This window comes from Tachypleus tridentatus, chromosome 7 (assembly GCF_004210375.1).
Source record: "Tachypleus tridentatus isolate NWPU-2018 chromosome 7, ASM421037v1, whole genome shotgun sequence".
NCBI lineage: Eukaryota > Metazoa > Arthropoda > Merostomata > Xiphosura > Limulidae > Tachypleus > Tachypleus tridentatus.
In genome coordinates this window covers 66,065,471-66,071,470 of record NC_134831.1, presented here as the reverse complement: position 1 = coordinate 66,071,470, position 6,000 = coordinate 66,065,471, and the positions used below count along the sequence as shown (strand labels likewise).

The following is a 6,000-nucleotide window of genomic DNA, read 5'->3' as shown; positions in this document are numbered from 1 at the left end:
ATTTTGTGTACTAAGAAAAAGCATAATATTTCTCTATAAAGCGATTTTCTATCTCTCTTATCTTGAGGCAGTCAGGAAGAACAGAATATTTTGAACACCTTGCAGACAATGTGAAAATCCTATAAACCGCAGCTGGTTTTTCGTTTGATAACAATGGCATGAATATTTCAATGGTTGATCCGTAGCAGTTGCTGCGTATACACGATGTGTAGTCAGAGAATCGTGCATGTCCCCAAAGATTCGTTCTATGTGGTTCGTCTTTGAAGAGCAAGTGGAAATCTTTAAGCATAAATTGGTAAAGGTTTAAACTAGTCTTACTTTAGACTGAAGAAATAAATTAACAACGACGGCGCCGTGGCTTAGTTGGTTAAAGCGCCTGTCTAGTAAACAGGAGATCGCGAGTTCGATTCTCGCCGGTGCCTTTAAAAGTTAATCAAATCTGCGTAATATCTTTTCAATTACGACAAGAAATCTATTTTTCTTTTTCCTCTAGGTGCAAACCCGTTTCTTTAATATTTGTAAGTGTTTTCAACTAATCGTCAGTCGTGTGTAAATAATAACGCAAAAATTCTCTGGAGTGCTTCGAGAATTTTTGTGATTTATGGTTTTGCTCATTACGGACGGAGATTCTGGGCTTGGTTGTGTTTACACAATTTCCTGGGTCGAAAAGATAATAGAAGAATTAAACTATTAGGGTATTTCATAGTCTTCTTATTCATATGTACATTTCTAGCAGTTTTTTCGTTAGAAGAGGACAACGTTTAGTCTTGCTTTCGATTGATTTTGTGAGATAAGTACACAAAAGATATATTTTCCCAATGTAAATGTTACGTGTCTCATATCATACAAATTATGATCATTCGCCACTTTGTTATTCCAGGTTTTCACGTCTGACCATGTCCTAATTGACAACCGTCAACCTTAAATATAGACCTGCGTCGTAAATGCCTTTGCAAAATGTTGTCATAACTGAAATTTTTCTTTGGATAATCTAAGAGGACGAAAATTTCGAAACGCTAATTTTGAACATTCTGGTTGCAAAAGTCTCCTATTTATTCGTTTCTCGTGGCACGAATACTGGTTTTATTCCAAAGTAGCTAGACGATTCATTACAGAAGTGTCGAAACAGCTTGTGTCAATTTCAAGATGGAAATCCTGTTCGATTTCTTTGCAAGAGACGTAAATCGATTTTTAACATTGGATTCGCGCCTCTTACAACATGACGCGTTTTGTTAACCACGATCGAGTTAAAACTTTTCGAAACTCTCTTTCGGAATGTTCTTAGTGCCACAATCTAATCTCTTCAACTTCTTTTGCCTGTGGCATTAAATATTATAATCATTTTAATTCTAAAATTGTACATCGCCCATCTCACTACACCTTTGTTATATTACTGGTTGAATATTTTACGTAGTGTTGTATATCCTTGTGTCATCCCCTTAGCTACGAAAGGCCAAACCAAGGTAAAATATACTCCTTGAACCTTTCATTTGATCTCGTTTCAATATCGATTATCGTTGTCACTTTACTTGCATATTTTAACATCTTTTATATGACGTACTAAACGTCTCTATAACAATGAAGCCAAAATTTTTAATGATGTTGTCGCCTTTTATCTCTAATATATATATACATTTTTACTATAAAACCAACATATACCCTCTTGCATACATTATCGTACTTTGTTTTTGTTTTTCACAGGATTTACTTAGTTTCTCGCCATATTCGAAAAATGCTTGTAAAGTGTTAATTTAGGTGGGTTCGACGTATTCTGCTTTAAGGAATAAACAATATTAACGGCAGTCAATTTTTCTTTCTAATTCGACCAGCGCTCTTAGGATTCTATGGTGATGTTTGAAGAGAGCGAACAATTTAAATGTTTAACATAATTCCTTCTATACAGGATGTTGTTACCACTACAATCACAGAGATACGCAAATCGAGCTATAGATTTTCTGATTTATTCAGAATTAAATTAATGACCTGGGGGAAAAGTAAACGACACATTCCTTTTCTCTGAGGCTCGAGATATTGCACTTAGAAGACGTTAAATTATCAACAAAAAATTACTATCAATAGAAAGATATGTATCATTGTACCAGTATGTCAGAACTCATATTTTTAATGGATGGACGAAAATTATTTATTTTAAACACGTTTTTTTCTTCGTCGTAAATATTTTTGTAATAAACTGTTTAATACTGCTCACCAGCTCGTAATATTTGAGAATAAACGTGTTTCCATTTTTTTAACTTAGAAGACCCGAGAAAACACAGCTGGTCAACATAACTCACCGCAAACAAGTAGACTTCAATAATGTTACGAGAAAGAGGAATTTCACAATCGCACTTCAAATAAACACAGGAGCCAAAAGTTGGTATCACGATTTTCTCGTAACAAACGCGAATAATGATTTATAAATACGGCATGCTCTTCATTAGGAAAGACGTTTCCCTTTTACACGGCATAATAACATATTCTGAAACGTTAGTGTTCTCAAACGACAGATTAGTTAAAGCGTATAAAACAAACATTTCAAAATATGAATCCATTGTTGCATATATATTGTAGACCAGATAAGAATTTGCGAGACATATTGTTTGTTTCGTTATTGATTGAAGACTAATGAATGTAAATATATTTTAGTATTCAAGTCCCTTGATAATTTAATCGTTTGAGTTACTAAGCAAAATATACACCATCAAAAGCGAGGAAAAGTAACCTTCGAAACGTGGAAAGTGATTTCGTTTGCAAAAAAATAAGCGCATCGATTAAACATACGATTTCAACTGAAACCTTTGTCGATATCGAAGAAAATTAATTGATACTACTCTAATAGCGTGAACGAAATGCAACGTAATGCTCACTTCTGTAAACTATGGAATAACACGTTTTAAAAGATCGTTGACGTTTGTTTATTTTCCAGAAAGCTAACCATTTTGCGTTTAGTTGTGTGCTTTGAAACACTTTCTATATACGTTAAGCAATTGTCTTTTCATAATTTTTTTTACTATTTGAAACATTTTACATGAAACAGCGATTTTCATCTGATGTTAGTATTTTCAACCGAATCAGAAATACTAACATGTCACGAAAACTCATGGAAGATGAAAAAAAAAAAAAAACTTCTTATAAGTGAGGATAAATAACTAACCTTCGATTACATTATTTACCAAAATTGTTTGCACCTAATTTTGTTTCTTATTTTTCGGATGTGTTCAACATTTAAAAGATGGGAGTTAAAACGTATAGCAAAAAAGTGCCGTTATAGTATATAAGATAAAGCTTCAATTTCAAAATTTTGTGTACTAAGAAAAAGCATAATATTTCTCTATAAAGCGATTTTCTATCTCTCTTATCTTGAGGCAGTCAGGAAGAACAGAATATTTTGAACACCTTGTAGACAATGTGAAAATCCTATAAACCGCAGCTGGTTTTTCGTTTGATAACAATGGCATGAATATTTCAATGGTTGATCCGTAGCAGTTGCTGCGTATACACGATGTGTAGTCAGAGAATCGTGCATGTCCCCCAAAGATTCGTTTATGTGGTTCGTCTTTGAAGAGCAAGTGGAAATCTTTAAGCATAAATTGGTAAAGGTTTAAACTAGTCTTACTTTAGACTGAAGAAATAAATTAACAACGACGGCGCCGTGGCTTAGTTGGTTAAAGCGCCTGTCTAGTAAACAGGAGATCGCGAGTTCGATTCTCGCCGGTGCCTTTTAAAAGTTAATCAAATCTGCGTAATATCTTTTTCAATTACGACAAGAAATCTATTTTTCTTTTTCCTCTAGGTGCAAACCCGTTTCTTTAATATTTGTAAGTGTTTTCAACTAATCGTCAGTCGTGTGTAAATAATAACGCAAAAATTCTCTGGAGTGCTTCGAGAATTTTTGTGATTTATGGTTTTGCTCATTACGGACGGAGATTCTGGGCTTGGTTGTGTTTACACAATTTCCCTGGGTCGAAAAGATAATAGAAGAATTAAACTATTAGGGTATTTCATAGTCTTCTTATTCATATGTACATTTCTAGCAGTTTTTTCGTTAGAAGAGGACAACGTTTAGTCTTGCTTTCGATTGATTTTGTGAGATAAGTACACAAAAGATATATTTTCCCAATGTAAATGTTACGTGTCTCATATCATACAAATTATGATCATTCGCCACTTTGTTATTCCAGGTTTTCACGTCTGACCATGTCCTAATTGACAACCGTCAACCTTAAATATAGACCTGCGTCGTAAATGCCTTTGCAAAATGTTGTCATAACTGAAATTTTTCTTTGGATAATCTAAGAGGACGAAAATTTCGAAACGCTAATTTTGAACATTCTGGTTGCAAAAGTCTCCTATTTATTCGTTTCTCGTGGCACGAATACTGGTTTTATTCCAAAGTAGCTAGACGATTCATTAGAGAAGTGTCGAAACAGCTTGTGTCAATTTCAAGATGGAAATCCTGTTCGATTTCTTTGCAAGTGACGTAAATCGATTTTTAACATTGGATTCGCGCCTCTTACAATATGACGCGTTTTGTTAACCACGATCGAGTTAAAACTTTTCGAAACTCTCTTTCGGAATGTTCTTAGTGCCACAATCTAATCTCTTCAACTTCTTTTGCCTGTGGCATTAAATATTATAATCATTTTAATTCTAAAATTGTACATCGCCCATCTCACTACACCTTTGTTATATTACTGGTTGAATATTTTACGTAGTGTTGTATATCCTTGTGTCATCCCCTTAGCTACGAGAGGCCAAACCAAGGTAAAATATACTCCTTGAACCTTTCATTTGATCTCGTTTCAATATCGATTGTCGTTGTCACTTTACTTGCATATTTTAACATCTTTTTATAGGACGTACTAAACGTCTCTATAACAATGAAGCCAAAATTTTTAATGATGTTGTCGCCTTTTATCTCTAATATATATATATATATTTTTACTATAAAACCAACATATACCCTCTTGCATACATTATCGTACTTTGTTTTTGTTTTTCACAGGATTTACTTAGTTTCTCGCCATATTCGAAAAATGTTTGTAAAGTGTTAATTTAGGTGGCTTCGACGTATTCTGCTTTAAGGAATAAACAATATTAACGGCAGTCAATTTTTCTCTCTAATTCGACCAGCGCTCTTAGGATTCTATGGTGATGTTTGAAGAGAGCGAACAATTTAAATGTTTAACATAATTCCTTCTATACAGGATGTTGTTACCACTACAATCACAGAGATACGCAAATCGAGCTATAGATTTTCTGATTTATTCAGAATTAAATTAATGACCTGGGGGAAAAGTAAACGACACATTCCTTTTGTCTGAGGCTCGAGATATTGCACTTAGAAGACGTTAAATTATCAACAAAAAATTACTATCAATAGAAAGATATGTATCATTGTACCAGTATGTTAGAACTCATATTTTTAATGGATGGACGAAAATTATTTATTTTAAACACGTTTTTTTCTTCGTCGTAAATATTTTTGTAATAAACTGTTTAATACTGCTCACCAGCTCGTAATATTTGAGAATAAACGTGTTTCCATTTTTTTAACTTAGAAGACCCGAGAAAACACAGCTGGTCAACATAACTCACCGCAAACAAGTAGACTTCAATAATGTTACGAGAAAGAGGAATTTCACAATCGCACTTCAAATAAACACAGGAGCCAAAAGTTGGTATCACGATTTTCTCGTAACAAACGCGAATAATGATTTATAAATACGGCATGCTCTTCATTAGGAAAGACGTTTCCCTTTTACACGGCATAATAACATATTCTGAAACGTTAGTGTTCTCAAACGACAGATTAGTTAAAGCGTATAAAACAAACATTTCAAAATATGAATCCATTGTTGCATATATATTGTAGACCAGATAAGAATTTGCGAGACATATTGTTTGTTTCGTTATTGATTGAAGACTAATGAGTGTAAATATATTTTAGTATTCAAGTCCCTTGATAATTTAATCGTTTGAGTTACTAAGCAAAATATA

General features: G+C 33.5%; 2 non-coding genes across 2 annotated transcripts; both read left to right on the top strand.

Annotated features, from left to right (window-relative positions):
* Window positions 1-348: 348 nt before the first annotated feature.
* Window positions 349-422, top strand: TRNAT-AGU (transfer RNA threonine (anticodon AGU)). The gene has a single exon. It is a non-coding gene; the product is annotated as a tRNA-Thr (tRNA).
* A 3,224-nt stretch (window positions 423-3,646) lies between these two features.
* Window positions 3,647-3,720, top strand: TRNAT-AGU (transfer RNA threonine (anticodon AGU)). The gene has a single exon. It is a non-coding gene; the product is annotated as a tRNA-Thr (tRNA).
* The last annotated feature ends 2,280 nt before the right edge of the window (window positions 3,721-6,000 follow it).